The 14,858-nt window shown below is 46.2% G+C and overlaps 1 protein-coding gene across 3 annotated transcripts in view; it reads left to right on the top strand.

Annotated features, from left to right (window-relative positions):
* GCNT2 (glucosaminyl (N-acetyl) transferase 2 (I blood group)) overlaps positions 1–14,858 on the top strand; it is a 95,073-nt gene that overhangs the window by 65,096 nt on the left and 15,119 nt on the right. The window lies entirely within an intron of this gene.

Raw genomic sequence — 14,858 nt, 5'->3', positions numbered from 1 at the left:
ACCATGACTCCGAAGCCAGTAGCACCACTCCTGGCACACGGAAGGTGACTGCTGAATTGCGGTGGCGTTGACGTTAGTGCTTTTTGTTGTTTTACCTTAAGTGGCAGAAACAGAAGGAGTAGAAATTCAGAGTGGCTACTTCAGAAACAATATGGAGGCAGGTGTTTGGCCCAGCAGTTAAGATACTGGTCAGGATATTTGCATCCCATATCAGAGCTCCCGAGTTCCAGTCCCGGCTCTGCTCCCTTATTCAGCTTCCTGCTAATGCACAGGTGATGGCTCAACTACTTGAGTCCCTGCCACCCACGTGGGAGACCTGGATTGAGTTCGCAGCTCTCAGCTTCAGCCTGGCCCAGCCCCAGCCAACACAAGCATTTAGGGAGTGAACTTGTGGATAGGAGTTCTCTCTCTTGCTCTCTCTCTCTCGGCCTCTCAAGTAAATAAATAAAAATTAAAAGAAAAGCAAAATAATTTGATGAACTGGAATGGATAATTTTCTTCTGGAGTTAGAAGGAATTTTTCTCCTAAGGAAGGAATTTTATCTCCTAAAATGACAAAAACTAAGCCCAGGGAAGGGAAATGATTTGTTTGTGTCACGTGACTTAGCAGCTGAACTGGGTCAGGAAGATGGGCTCCTGGGGCCGGCATTGTGGTGCAGTGGATTAAGCAGCCACGTGTGTTGCCAGCATCCCATATCAGAGCGCTGATTCGATTCCAGTCCCAGCTGCTCCACTTCTAACCCAGCTTCCTGTTCATGCACCTGGGAAGGCAGCAGACGTCCCAGGTACTTGGGCCCCTTCCACCTGTGTGGGAGACCTGGCTGGATTGCAGCTCTGGCTGTTGTGGCCATATGGGGAATGACCCAGTGGATGGAAGAATCTGTCTTTCTCTGCCTTCTTCCTCTCCCTCTGTCACTCTGCCTTTCAAATAAATAAGTGACTTAAAAAGAAAAGAAGGCTGGGACTTCCAAGTCTCATTACACTAATCTTTATATATTTAGAGCTTCTCACAGTTTCTCCTTGCAGTGCTCCAGATATTAGGACAAAAGGGTAATAATATTCTGGGAGGTGGACCTTGTGGTGCAGCAAGCTAGGCCACCACTTGGGTCACCTACCTCCTGTATCAGAGTGCTGGTCGGAGTCCCAGCTCCTCCACACTTTCAACCCAGCTTTCTGATACAGTGCACACACGGCAGCAGAAGACGGCCTAAGAATCTAACAGCAACAACAACAAGAAAAAAGTAACCAAAACAGTTACTCCAGGAACACATAGGGCAGCCTCTTAACTCCCCATCACAGCTCCTTTCCATCAGTCAGATCATGTGAGAATCCTGATGAGCATCTCCCAGCCCCAAGTCAGCTTCTTATCAGAACTCCTTCGGAAGAGGCTCCGTCTAGATGTAAGTGGTTCAAGGGCTTATGTTGTCCTGAAAGTTGAATATTTTAGTCATTGGTCTTGAGCTGAAGATGTCCATTTTTTTTTTTTTAAGATTTATTTATTTATTTGAAAGGCAGAGGCAGAGAGAGAGAGAGAGAGAGAGAGAGAGAGAGAGGTCTTCCATCCACTGTTTCACTCCCCAAATGGCTGCAATGGCAGGCGCTGGGCTGATCTGAAGCCAGGAACCTGGCGCTTCCTCCAGGTTCCCTATGCGGGTGCAGGGGCCCAAGGATTTGGGCCATTTTCTACTGCTTTCGCAGGCCATAGCAAAGAGCTGTATTGGAAGAGGAGCAGCTGGGACTCAAACCGACGCCCATATGGGATGCCGGCACTGCAGGCTGTGGCTTTACCTGCTATGCCACAGTGGCGGCCCTTTTGCTTTAGTGTTTTTAAAATATGGACCTACCTGCTGTACAGATGAAAACTCCAGCACTCAAGTGCTTAGAAACAAAGCCCTCAACACCTACCTATTGAAGTCCCATGTTTTATTTGACAAATGTCTGTCCTTGCATTGTTGTCCATTTTGTAACTTTCTTAAAATTTTATATTGACATAATAATACAGAGCACTATGTGTTAGGCTGTCACAAAACACACCAAACACTAGAGTAAGGGAAAGGGCTTATTGGGGAAACCCAGCAGGCTGGAGGGAAGGGGCGAAGAAGGAAAATAGAGAGAAGGAGAGTATAAGAGAGAGAGAGACGGAGAGGAGAGGAGCTAGCGAGGAGAGAAGAGAGGAGGAGAGGAGAACAGACGAGAGGAGCCAAGAGAGCATGCGTTCAGGAACAGGCCCCTTTAAAACTTTGCCGGAGGACGGGCAGGAAAGCAGGAGCAGCGAATCCCATTAGGATGGGGGTGGAGCTTGACACTGATGGTTGGGCCATGTGGCCACCTGGCTTCCAGCAATGGTGGCGGGGTTGGGGGGTGGGGGTGGGGGCTAGAGCCTAGGATGGTGTCAGGGTATAGATTGCGCCATGGATAAAACTGCGCCATTTTCCTAACACTATGTGTATCAGAATTGAACAGATCACTGCATTTTCAAAGCACCCCTTACCTGAACAACCTTGCTCCTAGTATATATACCTCGAACTCCCAAGGGTTCCTTTCTGGTCGCTTCCAAGAGTAACCACTATCCCAACCCCATAAAGTAGCTGTCTGTTTTATTTTGCAGTGTGGCTGCTAATTGGAGCCCAGTGGTTTTTACCCGAATGTTTAGGGTAAATGGATGTTTCAGGAAGAAGTGCTAGGACCAAGTGTCCCATATTTCTGCATTTCCCATAGAGTCAGAGGATGGGGACAGGAGCCCACAACTTCCAAGCACATTGCAAGGCTCTGTCTCCCATGTTTCTGCTCTTTGTAGAGTTTATTTAGGAGTTCTTTGTATTTGTAGGAGACTGTAAACAGAATTCTGTGCTGCACTGTAGAAAAGATTAGGCTTGCTGTAGATAGGGACTTCATTCCCAGAATTAGCAACCTATATATACCCAGGACATGCAACAACAGATGGGATTTATCTCTGACCTTCAGCAACTTTTGACCTGTCTTGGGTTTTAAGTAGAGGTTAAAATTAGACAACAATCCTAAGTGAGTGTTTTTTGTTTGTTTGTTTGTTTGTTTGTTTTTTTAATTTGGATGTCTGCAGGGGATATGAGGGGAGGTTTTAAAACTTGAGAATGAATTCTTGATTTACATCCAACTGGGTGTAGCCTGGTGCCTTGTTTTGGAGGTGCAGAAGGCACTTTGCTCAGAACAAGATAAAAATTTGTCTCATGGGGTCATTAAGAACTTTTCCCCAGGCAATAAACAGAACAGTACAGGGCAGGCTGCGTTTGATCGATTTCAATAAAGAAGGACCCTGCCATGAAAAGAAATCAATATCGCACTTTTATTTGGAAGTCCCATAAAAGGTAGGAAATGCGGCTTGAAATGCAAAATACCTAATTCAAGCTGTGGACAAAGACATCCAAATAAGCATATTACAGAGATGTTCAAGCGCTGCAAATAGCACCAGAATCTCCCGAGTTTCTAGAAGATGATACAACTTAAGTTTTAAGAAAATAGTCATTAATTTTTAAATTTTCTTAAAGATTTGTTTATTTATTTGAAAGGCTGAGTTACAGAGAGAGGGGAAGAAATATCTTCCATCCATTGGTTCACTCCCCAAATGGCTGCAACAGCCATGGCTGGGCCAGGCCAAAGCCAAGAACCTGAAGTTTCTGGTCTCCCTCTTGTGTGGCAAGAGCCCCGACACTTGGACCGTCTTCTGCTGCCTTCCCAGGCACATTAGCAGGGAGCTGGATGGGAAGTGGAGCAGCCAAGACTTAAACAGGTGCCCCTATGGGATGCCAGCATCACAGGCAGTGGCTTAACCCACCACGCCACAGTGCTGGCCCCCATTTATGGATTATTTGAATTATTCTAACTATGATTTGTTTCACAAGGAAGAAAGATTCGCACCGTAAATGTGCCAAGATGCTAATGCTAGATAATTTGAAGGAGTTGGAAAATAAACACTTAGTTTTTTCTTTGAACTTTACTGAAACTTAAAAATAAAGAAAGAAAGTTACTTTTTTTAGTGAAATATAAATTCTCTCCTTCCTGAGACACAACACTTGGTGTTTTGGGAGTATAATATGTATATATATATTTATCAGTGATTTTTTTTTTTAAAGGCAGTTACAGAGAGAGAGAATTTTCTATCCACTGGTTCACGTCCCAGATGGCCAGGCTGGGCCAGGCCAAAGCCAGAAGCCTGGAACTCCATCTGGATCTCCCACAGGTGGCAGGGGCCCCAGCACTTGGGTCATCTTCCACTGCTTTCCTAGGTACATTAGCAGGGAGCTGAATCAGAAGTGGAGCAGCTGGGACTCAAACTGGCACTCTGGTGTGTGATATACCAGCATGGCAGAGGCCAGCTTAACCCATTGTGCTACAAATCCAGCTGTGGAAATATAATATAGATAATATCATAAAGTATTATCCTGTGTGAAGAGATATTCAGTCAAGGACTTTTATGAAGAACAGGTGTTTCCAACCATAGCTTCGTATGACAATCATGTAGGGCACTTAAGAAAATAACAGTGCCAGGCCCCACCCTAGACTCAAATATTCAGAATACCTGGGAGATGTGGCTTAGTGATTAGCACTTTTAGAAAGTTCCACGGATGAGTATAACATGCAATTAGAGGGAGGAAACACTGGGAGAGATGAGGACAAGAGTTAGAGATAAAAACTGAAGAATGGAATGTGCTGGTGACTTGGCCTTATTAAATGCATAAATATCCATTTGCAGTCGATAGTTACTTCCAGAAAAACAAGCTAAGATTCCACTGGGATGAAAAGAACTTCCTAAATTTAGGGGCTTGAAGAAAGGTTTTTGTGATTCTCTGAGTTCTTTGCCCAAGGCCAGCTCTGCTAGGGTCAGATGGTCTTGAATGGCAAAGTTACCAGCCTCCCCACGTGGGCACGCATTCCCTAGCAAGTTTATCTGGGCTGCTTCACTCCTTGGCCTCAAGAAACAATCAGTGAATGTTTTTTAAGTCTGTGCATGTGTCACATTTGTTAATGTCCCATTGGCGAAAGTGGATCACATGGCCAAATTCAAGTGGAGAAGCATTTTCTACCCTTAGTGGAAAAAGTAGAGTCCTACTGAGCAAGGATGTGCATTAGCAATGAGACACATTCATGAATGTTTTTTCCAGTCTGCCACCACAAATCAAATTGTATCCTTGCTTACTGGAAACATCTGATTAAACAAGATGTTTACTGAAATCGAAAAAAAAGAACTTAGGGAGTTCAGCATTGTGGCATAGCTGGTAAAGCTGTTGCCTGCGATGCCAACATCCCATCCAGGCACCAGTTCACATCCCAGCTTTTCTGCTTCCAATCTAGCTCCTTGCTAATGGCCTGGGAAGAGAAGTAGAAGTTGGCTCAAGTCCTTGGGCCCCAGTACCTACAGGAGAGACCTGAAAGAAGCTCCTGGCTTCAGCCCTGGCTGTTCCCACTATCTGGGGAGTGAACCAGTGGATGGAAGATCTAATCTCTCTCGCTTTCTCAGTAACTCTGACTTTCAAATAAATAAATAAATCTTTTTTTTTTTTTAAAGAATCTCTCCTCTTTGCTGCTGTTACACTGCCTCTCAAATAATCATTTATAAAATATTTCCTTAGAACAAATGCCAATAGATTGACTTGCCAAGTCAAAAGATACTACATTTTCAAGGGTTCTGACAGAGGCAATTGCTCCTTCAAAAATGGCACCAGTGTATACTCCTGCTTGTAGGTTTAGAGCCCCATTTCACTATATCTTCTCCTAGTAGGTGTGAGGCCGCCACAAAACACCAAACAGCACAGAAAGGGAAAGAGTTTACTGGGGGAAACCCGACAGATGGGAGGGAAGGGGCGAAGAAAGAAAAGAGGGAGAAGGAGAGCATAAGAGAGAGACAGAGATCAGGAGAAAGAGAGAAAGAGAGAGAGACACGTGTTCAGGAACAGGTCCTTTTAAAAATTTGCTAGGGGGCAGGCAGGGAAGTAGGAACATCGAATCCCATTAGGATGGGGGTGGGGCTGACACCGTTGGTCGGGCCATGTGGCCACCTGGCTTCCAGCAGTGGCGGCAGGGCCTAGAGCCTAGGATGGCGTCAGGGTGTAGATCGCGCCATAGATAAGACTGTGCCATTTTACTAACAGTAGGGATTATGTTTTTCTAAAGCTATGCCAGCTTGGTAAGCATAAAAGGGATATGAGGCTATCTCAGGGTTTTCACTTTGTATTTTTTTTTTAAGATTTATTTATTTATTTGAAAGAATTAAAGAGAAGGAGAGATACAGAGAGGGAGATATTCCATCTTCTGGTTCACTCCCCAGATGACTGCAAAGGCCAGGCTCGAGCCAGGAGCCAGGAGCTTCATCTAGGTCTCCCACATGGGTGCAGGGGCCCAAGCCCTTAGGCCATCTTCTGCTGCTTTCCCAGGTGCATTAACTGAGAGCTGGATCAGAAGTGGAGCCGCCACCGGTGCCGTGGCTCAATAGGCTAATCCTCCGCCTGCGGTGCCAGCACCCCAGGTTCTAGTCCTGGTCAGGGCGGATTCTGTCCCGGTTGCCCCTTTTCCAGTCCAGTTCTCTGCTGTGGCCCAGGAGGGCAGTGGAGGATGGGCCAAGTGCTTGGGCCCCTGCACCTGCATGGGAGACCAGGAGGAAGCACCTGACTCCTGGCTTTGGATCAGCGCGGTGCGCCGGCCGCAGCGTGCTGCCAGAGCAGCCATTGGGGGTGAACCAAGGGGGAAAAATAAGGGAAGACCTTTCTCTCTGTCTCTCACTGTCCACTCTGCCTGTCAAAAAAAAGAAAAAAAAAAAAAAGAAGAAGTGGAGCAGCCAAGGCTCGAACCAGCGCCCATATGGGATGCCGGTGTTGCAGGTGGAGATAAGGTGGGCAGTGGTAGAAGATGATGGCTGTAAACCACAGGGATACAGGGCCTGGCAGACCGAGGTGAGTGCAGCCTGGTGTGGGGTTCAGGGGAGGCAGGAGAGCTCCCAGCTGCCAACCCCCTGTAAAGTGTTGTCAAGGGACCCTGGGAGTCCAGACCTTCACAAGCAGTCTGTTTTTCAGGGTTGACTCAGTTCCAAACCAGTGAGCCCACCATCAGAGGTGGATTATTGGCTGCTCTTGTGCTGCTTGTAGTCTGGCAACAAGACTGTAAAGACCCTTGCACACCATGGGCAGGGTGTTGGTATCTTCCTGGCCCAGTGAAATGATGGGCCCAGCTGGGGCAAACTTCTTGATTAGCTGCCAATGGAAGTGAAAGAAATAAATGACGGTCAGAGTGAGGCTTTTGAGGGAGGAGATAAGCAATAGGAGGGGAGCAAAAAAAGAAATATAAAATGAGAAATGTGGGAACGCCAGTAGGAGCAGAATGGGTGCCTGCAGGGAGAGGTCCAGGTGATGGCCAGCCTGAGTTTGCTTGCCTTTGTCAAAGGCTGCAGGGCTGATGGGCATTGCAAGCTGGCTTGCAATAAAGAAGCAGACACAGGGCACACGGTTCAAAGTACCCTGCACCCCCAAACTAAGAGGGCACCAGCATCAGTGGGCAGACACGGCCATCCGGGGGTATGGCCAATGATGCAGGCAGACTGTAGGCGGGGAGATCCATTTGTCCACAATTAAAGTGGGTTTGGCCAGAGATGGTACAAGCTAGGAAAGCAAAGACTGCAAAGGGCATATGTTTGAGCAATACGATTATAAACCAGGTGAGCTGAGGGGCTGCTGGCCAGTTGGAAATCCGTTATGGGCTCTTTTACTGCACAAAATTTCAACTATAGTTGAACCATTCAACCATTTCAGCCATAGTTGGGAGGGATTAGCTAGTGGATTTAGGTGAATCATGAGGGTGAAAGATTTTGAAGAATGTCACATCTTCATGGAGGAAAGAAGAAAAAGTTGTCAGGCCTGGACTTTAGCCAGCACTGTCTCAGGAAAATCTGCCATAATTAAAGGAGTGTTTGACCAGAGCTGGAGTCATAAATAGGCAGGGTAGGTAGGCAGAGGGCCAAGGGACCAAGGTCACCGTCTAGGTCAGGACTGCCAAGGAGTCTGAAGTGCTCCGAGCCTGGGACTGCCTGTGTGTGTACACACCACTAAGGTTTCCTGCTCTTCACTAGGCCACTGGCCAAGAAAAACTCTTTGGGCTGCTACTGAGAATGTTAATAAATCCAAGTCCTTGTGGATACTCTAGACCAAGAGCTCCAAGAGTACCTCAAGCATCATTGTTCCAGCATCCATTCTATGATGCAGGATGCATCATTGGAACAAGCGAATAAATTATCTTGAAGTAAAGTCAACACGTTATTTAGCCTGTCCATACTCCTAGGCAATTCACTGACACTCTAGGCTCCTGTTTACCTAACTGGGCAGGGAGAGGAAACATATTAGAAAATGTCTGACATAACTTCAGTTCCAAAATCCTGGGTCTTTTTTTTCCTCTCTTCATTTTACCTTTTCTTTTTACAACTAAGGAAGAGTTAATTTGCTGGTAGTTATCAGAAATGAGAGTGGGTGTGTCATACTAAGAATGCTATGCCATTATCTCACGGATTGTGAAACACTAGAAAACATCTACCCGAATCAAACCAGCATCTTTTTTAGTTAAGCTTGATGCACTGACCGAAGCCAGGAGCCAGGAGCTTCATCCGGGTATCCCACGTGAGTACAGGGGCCCAAGCAGCTGGGAATCAAACTGGTGCCCCTTTGGGATATTGGGGTTGCAGGCAGAGGCTTAACCTGCTACACTACAATGCTGGCTCCATCAATAAACTTTAAAAAAATATATAAAAGCGGGGCCAGCACTGTGGCATAGCAGGTTAAAGCCTTGGCCTGCAGTGCTGGCAACCCATATGGCACCAGTTTGAGTCCCGGCTGCTCCACTTCTGATCCAGATCCCTGCTAATGTGCCTGGGAAAGCAATGGAGGATGGCCCAAGTCCTTGGACCCCATATCCAAGTGGGAGACCCACAAGAAACTCCTGACTCCTGACTTCAGATGGGCTCAGTTTCTGGCTGTTACAGCCATTTGGGGAGTGAACCAGCGGATGGAAGACCTCTCTCTGTCTCTACCTCTCTCTGTAATTGTCTTTCAAGTAAATAAAATAAATCTTTAAAAAATATATATAAAAGCAATGTAACACTTAAGAAATTTTTATAAGGAAAAAACTGGTGTGTCCTCCACTGACATTTCGTACGCAAATATTTGTTCATGGCTTGTTGAGGGTGTCCAATTACATACCCTGTTTTGTTTTAGCTTTAGTACAGGTTACTTTATGCTCAGATTTGGCAATATCTGGAGATATTTTTGTTGTCACAAAGGGAGTTGGGAGACTGCTACTGGGTTAAGGCCAGGGCTGCTGCTAAATACCCTTGAGGACATAGGACATCCACCGCTCCACTGAGAACTACTCAGCCCACACACGCAGCAGTATTGGCAAAGCTGGGAAGACTGCTTTTGACCGTAGGAAAGAATCAGTCTCTTCTGCAGATACATTGTCCTCAGGATTTTAATAGAGGGTTATATTTTCAATTATTTATTGAATGGCTAATTGCTAAGCACAACACATGCATGATTTCATTTTTTAAAAAAGATTTTATGTATTTATTTGAGAGGTAGAGTTACAGACAGTGAGAGGGAGAGACAGAGAGAAAGGTCTTCCTTCCGTTGGTTCACTCTCCAAATGGTTGCAATGGCCGGAGCTGCGCCGATCCAAAGCCAGGAGCCAGGTGCTTCTTGCCGGTCTCCCATGCGGGTGCAGGGGCCCAAGGACTTGGGCCATCTTCTACTTCTTTCCCAGGTCACAGCAGAGAGCTAGATTGGAAGAAGAGCATCCAGGACTAGATTCCCATATGGAATCCCGGCACCACAGGCAGAGGATTAACCTACTGTGCCATGGCACCGGCGCCATATCATTTCATTAATACTGGTTTTAAAGGTTTTAAAGATTTGTATACCATATCTTAAAGAGATTAAGTAAGCTGTAAAAAGTCATATAACTAGTAATAAAAACAGGGATTTGAATTCCTGTCTAGCTTCAAAGCCTGTTCTGTGCTGTTAGTTATTATGTGTAACAATGTCATCATGAACGTCTTCATATATGGCTTGCTGACTTTTTTTTTTTATTATTAGACAGGCAGAGTTAGAGAGTGAAAGAGAGACAGAGAGAAAGGTCTTCCCTCTGTTGGTTCCCCCCCCAAATGGCTGCCACAGCCGGCGCACTGCGCCGATCCAAAGCGAGGAGCCAGGTACCTCTTCCGGGTCTCCCATGTGGGTACAGGGGCCCAAGCACTTGGGCCATCCTCCACTGCCTTCCTGGGCCACAGCAGAGAGCTGGACTGGAAGAGGAGGAACTGGGACTAGAACCCAGCACCCATATGGGATGCCGGCGCCACAGGCGGAGGATTAACCAAGTGAGCCACGGCGCCAGCCCCTAAGGTTGCTGACTTTTAAAAATTATTGCTTTATCTTATTTTGAAAATGTTTGTTTAAAGGGCAATGGGAATTGCCAGTTATGATGGCTTTTCCTACATGTTTCCAAATTTTCTAGAATTTACAGTCCCACCATTAAGTGGTGAGAAACTTGTTTCAATACACATTCAGTATACAACTATGAAATGGTTGAAAACAGAAATCCTGGGCCCAGCATTTTGGTGCAGCAGGTTAGGTGTTCTGTAATCTCCCTGAGTATGCGCCTGGGAAAGCAGCGGATGGTTTAAGCACCTCAGCCCATGCCAGCCACTTGGGAGACACAGATGGAGCTCCAGGCTCCTGGCTTTGGTGTGCCCCTGCCCAGCACCAGCCATTTTAGCCATCTGGGGAGTGAACCAGTGGGTGGAAGATCTGTCTCTCCCCCCTCTCTCTTCTGTGCCTTTCGAATAAATAATAAATCTTTTTTAAAAATGATCCTTGTTTATTTAATAAATGAAAAAACCTTTATCTGACTTAAATCACAAGCAATTGCTGGAACTTGTTACCACATATAGGTCTCCTACAGTGAGATTAAATCATGTAAGAACAATAAGGAGAAAGATAAGACAATATAAATACAGCTTGCATTTCAAAAAGTCATGTTCATTTATTTAACAAATGGAGCTATTTGTTTAATCAAAGCTGAGCCCCAAGGCAAACATTCCTGGTTACTCTGCAAACTTTATCTCAAGTGTTTTGTTTACACAAACCTAGGAAGAGCAAATGAGGGAATTGGATTTTGTAGTTTTAAAATGTTTTCTCTGATAATATTGGGGGCCTCTTTGCCCCATCTTTGAAATAATGAAAATAGGCTCTTCCTGGGATACTTGTGAGTTGAGGGTAAATTCATTCCTTTATATCCCATAACTACCCTAACAGAACCCTGACAGCAGCAATAATCAGAGTCAAGTCTAATGACTTTCAAATAATAATTGGACTCCATTAGAGGGTGCGTGCAGCAGTCACATTAATCGTTTTTATAGAAATTATTTATTTACTTTCATTCAATTGAAAGAGAGACAGACACAAATCTTTTATCTATTAGCTTACTCTCCAAATATCCACAACAGCCAACAGTGGGCCAGGCTGAAGCCAGGAGCGTAGAACTCCTACCAGATCTTCCACTAAGGTGGCAGGGGCCCCGGAAATGGAGCCATCACCCTCTGCCCTGCATCGGCTGGTTCATCAGCAGGAGGCTGAAATCAGAAGCAGATCTGGGCCACAGAGCCAGGCACTGCAACAGAGGATTCAGGTGTCCCAAGCAGGGTAACTGCTGCACCAAACATACGCCCCACCTTAGTGGTTTTTCACCAGAATTTTAATGATGAAACTGGATTAGAAAACAACAAACCATAGCAGGTAAAGCCACTGCCTACAGTGCCAGCATCCTCTATGGGCGCCAGTTCGAATCCTGGCCACTCCACTTCTGATCCAACCCTCTGCTAATGCACCTGGGAAAGACGTGCAAGGTGGCCCAAGTGCTTGGGGCCCTGCACCCACATAGGAGACCTGGAAGAAGCTCCTGGCTCCTGGCTTCTGATTGGCCCAGCTCTGGCTGTTGCAGCCATTTAGGGAGTGAACCAGTGGATGGAAGACCTCTCTCTCTGTTTCTTCTCTCTCTCTCTCTCTCTTTCTGTAACTCTGCATTTTAAATAAATAAACAAATATTTCCAAAAAAAGATAAAAAAGCAGCATAAACAAGTGCATTACATGTAATAAGCCTAAGTGTTGTTTTGTGAAACTTCTGTTTGGTGTGTGTGTATGAGAGAGAGAGTTGATGTAATTTCTTCTCTGTGGGCTGCAGTCTAAATTGAAACCCGCTGCTTTAATCCACTTATTTCATTTGAGAGATGAGGCTTGGAGACATTAAATGATGCCCAAGGGTACACAGCTGGTTTGTTGAGGCAAATCCAGGATAAGAACACAACTCTCCAATGCCTAAGCCAGTATCTGTTTTGGCAGGAGGTTGGGCCTGAGGTCAATCTTTGGGAGAAAACTAGGAAACAGAGCTATGCTTGATAATGTCAACGGAGATGGCTGGAGTAGAGGTTCTTGTCTTCCTGTGAGAAAAGAATTTCTGTCACGAGACAGAGAGTAGCAGTAAGCAGACAGCAAGGTTTAATGGATAGCACATCCATCAGAATGGATGGGCACCTCTTCAGACGGGTCTGAAAGTGCCCAGCCTACATTCAGACCGGGGTTTATAAAGCTGTGGGGTCCATGTCGTCCCCATGCAGGTTCAGGGGCTCAAGACTTGGGCCACCTTCTACTGCTTTCCCAGGCCACAGCAGAGAGCCAGATCAGAAGCGGAGCAGCCGGGACTCGAACTGGCGCCTGTACAGGATGCGGGCACTGCAGTCGGCAGCCTTACCCCCTGGCCCCAAGTGGATGCTTTAAGAAGGAAGTGACTTGAGAAGTCTGGTAAAATGCAAACATCCCCAGCAGTGGGGACAAGTTAGTTAAATTAACTAACGGATATAAAGGTTCCACGTCCATTCATTAGGGGAGATTCTCAGGAGGACCAGGAGACTAAGTAAGAGCTTGACCGATAAATTTGACGCAGAGTTGACAAGCTGTGTCCTTTTCACAGGGGTGCTTGTCACCCAGAGCTTCTCACTCATGATCCTGCACGGCCTGTCCCGTGGATCCTCCAAGATCCTGGTTCCAGTGCAGATCTGGGTAGGGCCCGAGATTCCGGCTCTCTAACAAGCTGCCATTATGCGGCCTGGTGTGGTGGCGCAGTGGGTTGTGACACAGTAGGTTAAGCTGGCATCTGTGATGCTGGCTGCCGTTCAAATGAACAATCTTTAAAACAAACAAACAGAAAACCAAGGTGCCGTGTTTACCATGCCTCAAGTCCAAGACCCACACTTTCATCCACTGCTGCCAGATCTTTCTGTGCCCTAGATTTTTTTTTGCAAAAACAAAGTGGAATTCCACTTGGTCTGTGTTGGCCCTTCTGCCCACTTCTAAAAAAGTAAAGTATTTTTATGCACAAACGTGAATAATATGTAAACATAGAAATGATTGAGAGCTGTCATCAAACTAAATGTTTAGAAGTTGAGATTTGGAATTTCATTAGCAGAAGATTAATAGTTGTTATATGTCAGGAGCTTCCTCCAGGTCTCCCACGTGGGTGTCCTCCAGGTCTACTGCTCTCCCAGGCCATAGCAGAGAGCTGGATTGGAAGTGGAGCAGCCGGGACTAGAACTGGCGCCCATATGGGATGCCAGTGCTTCAGGCCAAGGCATTAACCTGCTGCGCCACAGCGCCAGCCCCAATTTTTCATGAAATTAAACTCAAACTTTTCGCTCCATTTTCCATGAACTTTTTGAAGTTCCTTAAAGCACACAGGCAAGCTAAAATAATTTTTGAAGTATTCAAATGCAAATTAATGCAATTAGGAAATAATATGATATAATGAAATGTTTACTCCAATATTTTTCCTGAGTACTTTTTTTTTTTTTTTTTTTTAAGATTTATTTGGGGCCGGCACTGTGGCTCACTAAGCTAATCCTCTGCCTGTGGTGCCGGCACCCCGGGTTCTAGTCCTGGTTGGGGCACTGGATTCTGTCCTGGCTGCTCCTCTTCCAGTCCTGCTCTCTGCTGTGGCCCAGGAGGGCAGTAGAGGATGGCCCAAGTGCTTGGGCCCTGCACCCACATGGGAGACCAGGAGGAAGCACCTGGCTCCTGGCTTCAGATTGGCGCAGTGCGCCAGCCTTAGCAGTATTTAGGGGTGAACCAATGGAAAGGAAGACCTTTCTCTCTGTCTCTCTCTCTCTCACTGTCTAACTCTGCCTGTCAAAAAAAAAAAAAAGATTTATTTGGAAGGCTGAGTTACACAGAGAGAGAATTTCCATCCCCTGGTTCACTCACTAAATGACCGCAACATCCAGGGCTGGGCCAGGCTGAACCCAGGAGCCAGGAGCTTCTTCCAGTTCTCCTATGTAGGTACAGGGGCTCAAGCACTTGGGCCATCTTCCACTGCTTTCCCAGGCACATTAGCAGGGAGCTGAATTGGAAGTGGAGCAGCCAGGACTCAAACTGGCATCTATATGAGATGCTGTTACTGCAGGCCCTTTTTTTTTTTTTTTCAAGATTTATTTTATTTATTTGAAAGGTAAGTAACAGAGAGAAAGGGAGAGACAGTGAGAACTACTCAGATTTGCTGGTTCACTTCCCAAATGGTCACGATGGCCAGGGTTGGGCCAGGCCACATCAAGAGCCAGGGACTCCATCCAGGTCTCCCGGTTCGGTGGCAGCGGCCCAAGTACTTGGGTCATCTTGTGCTGCCTCCTAAGACTCATTAGCAGGGAGCTGGATGAGAACTGAAGCAGCTAGCTCTCAAACTGGTGCTCTGATACGGGATATGCTGGCGTTACAGGCAGCTTAACCTGCTATGCCACAACACCTGCCC

The sequence above is a fragment of the Oryctolagus cuniculus genome, chromosome 5 (genome assembly GCF_964237555.1).
Source record: "Oryctolagus cuniculus chromosome 5, mOryCun1.1, whole genome shotgun sequence".
NCBI classification, from domain to species: Eukaryota; Metazoa; Chordata; class Mammalia; order Lagomorpha; family Leporidae; genus Oryctolagus; species Oryctolagus cuniculus.
Note: the sequence above shows the minus strand (reverse complement) of the source record. Positions and strands in the feature narration are given on the sequence as shown.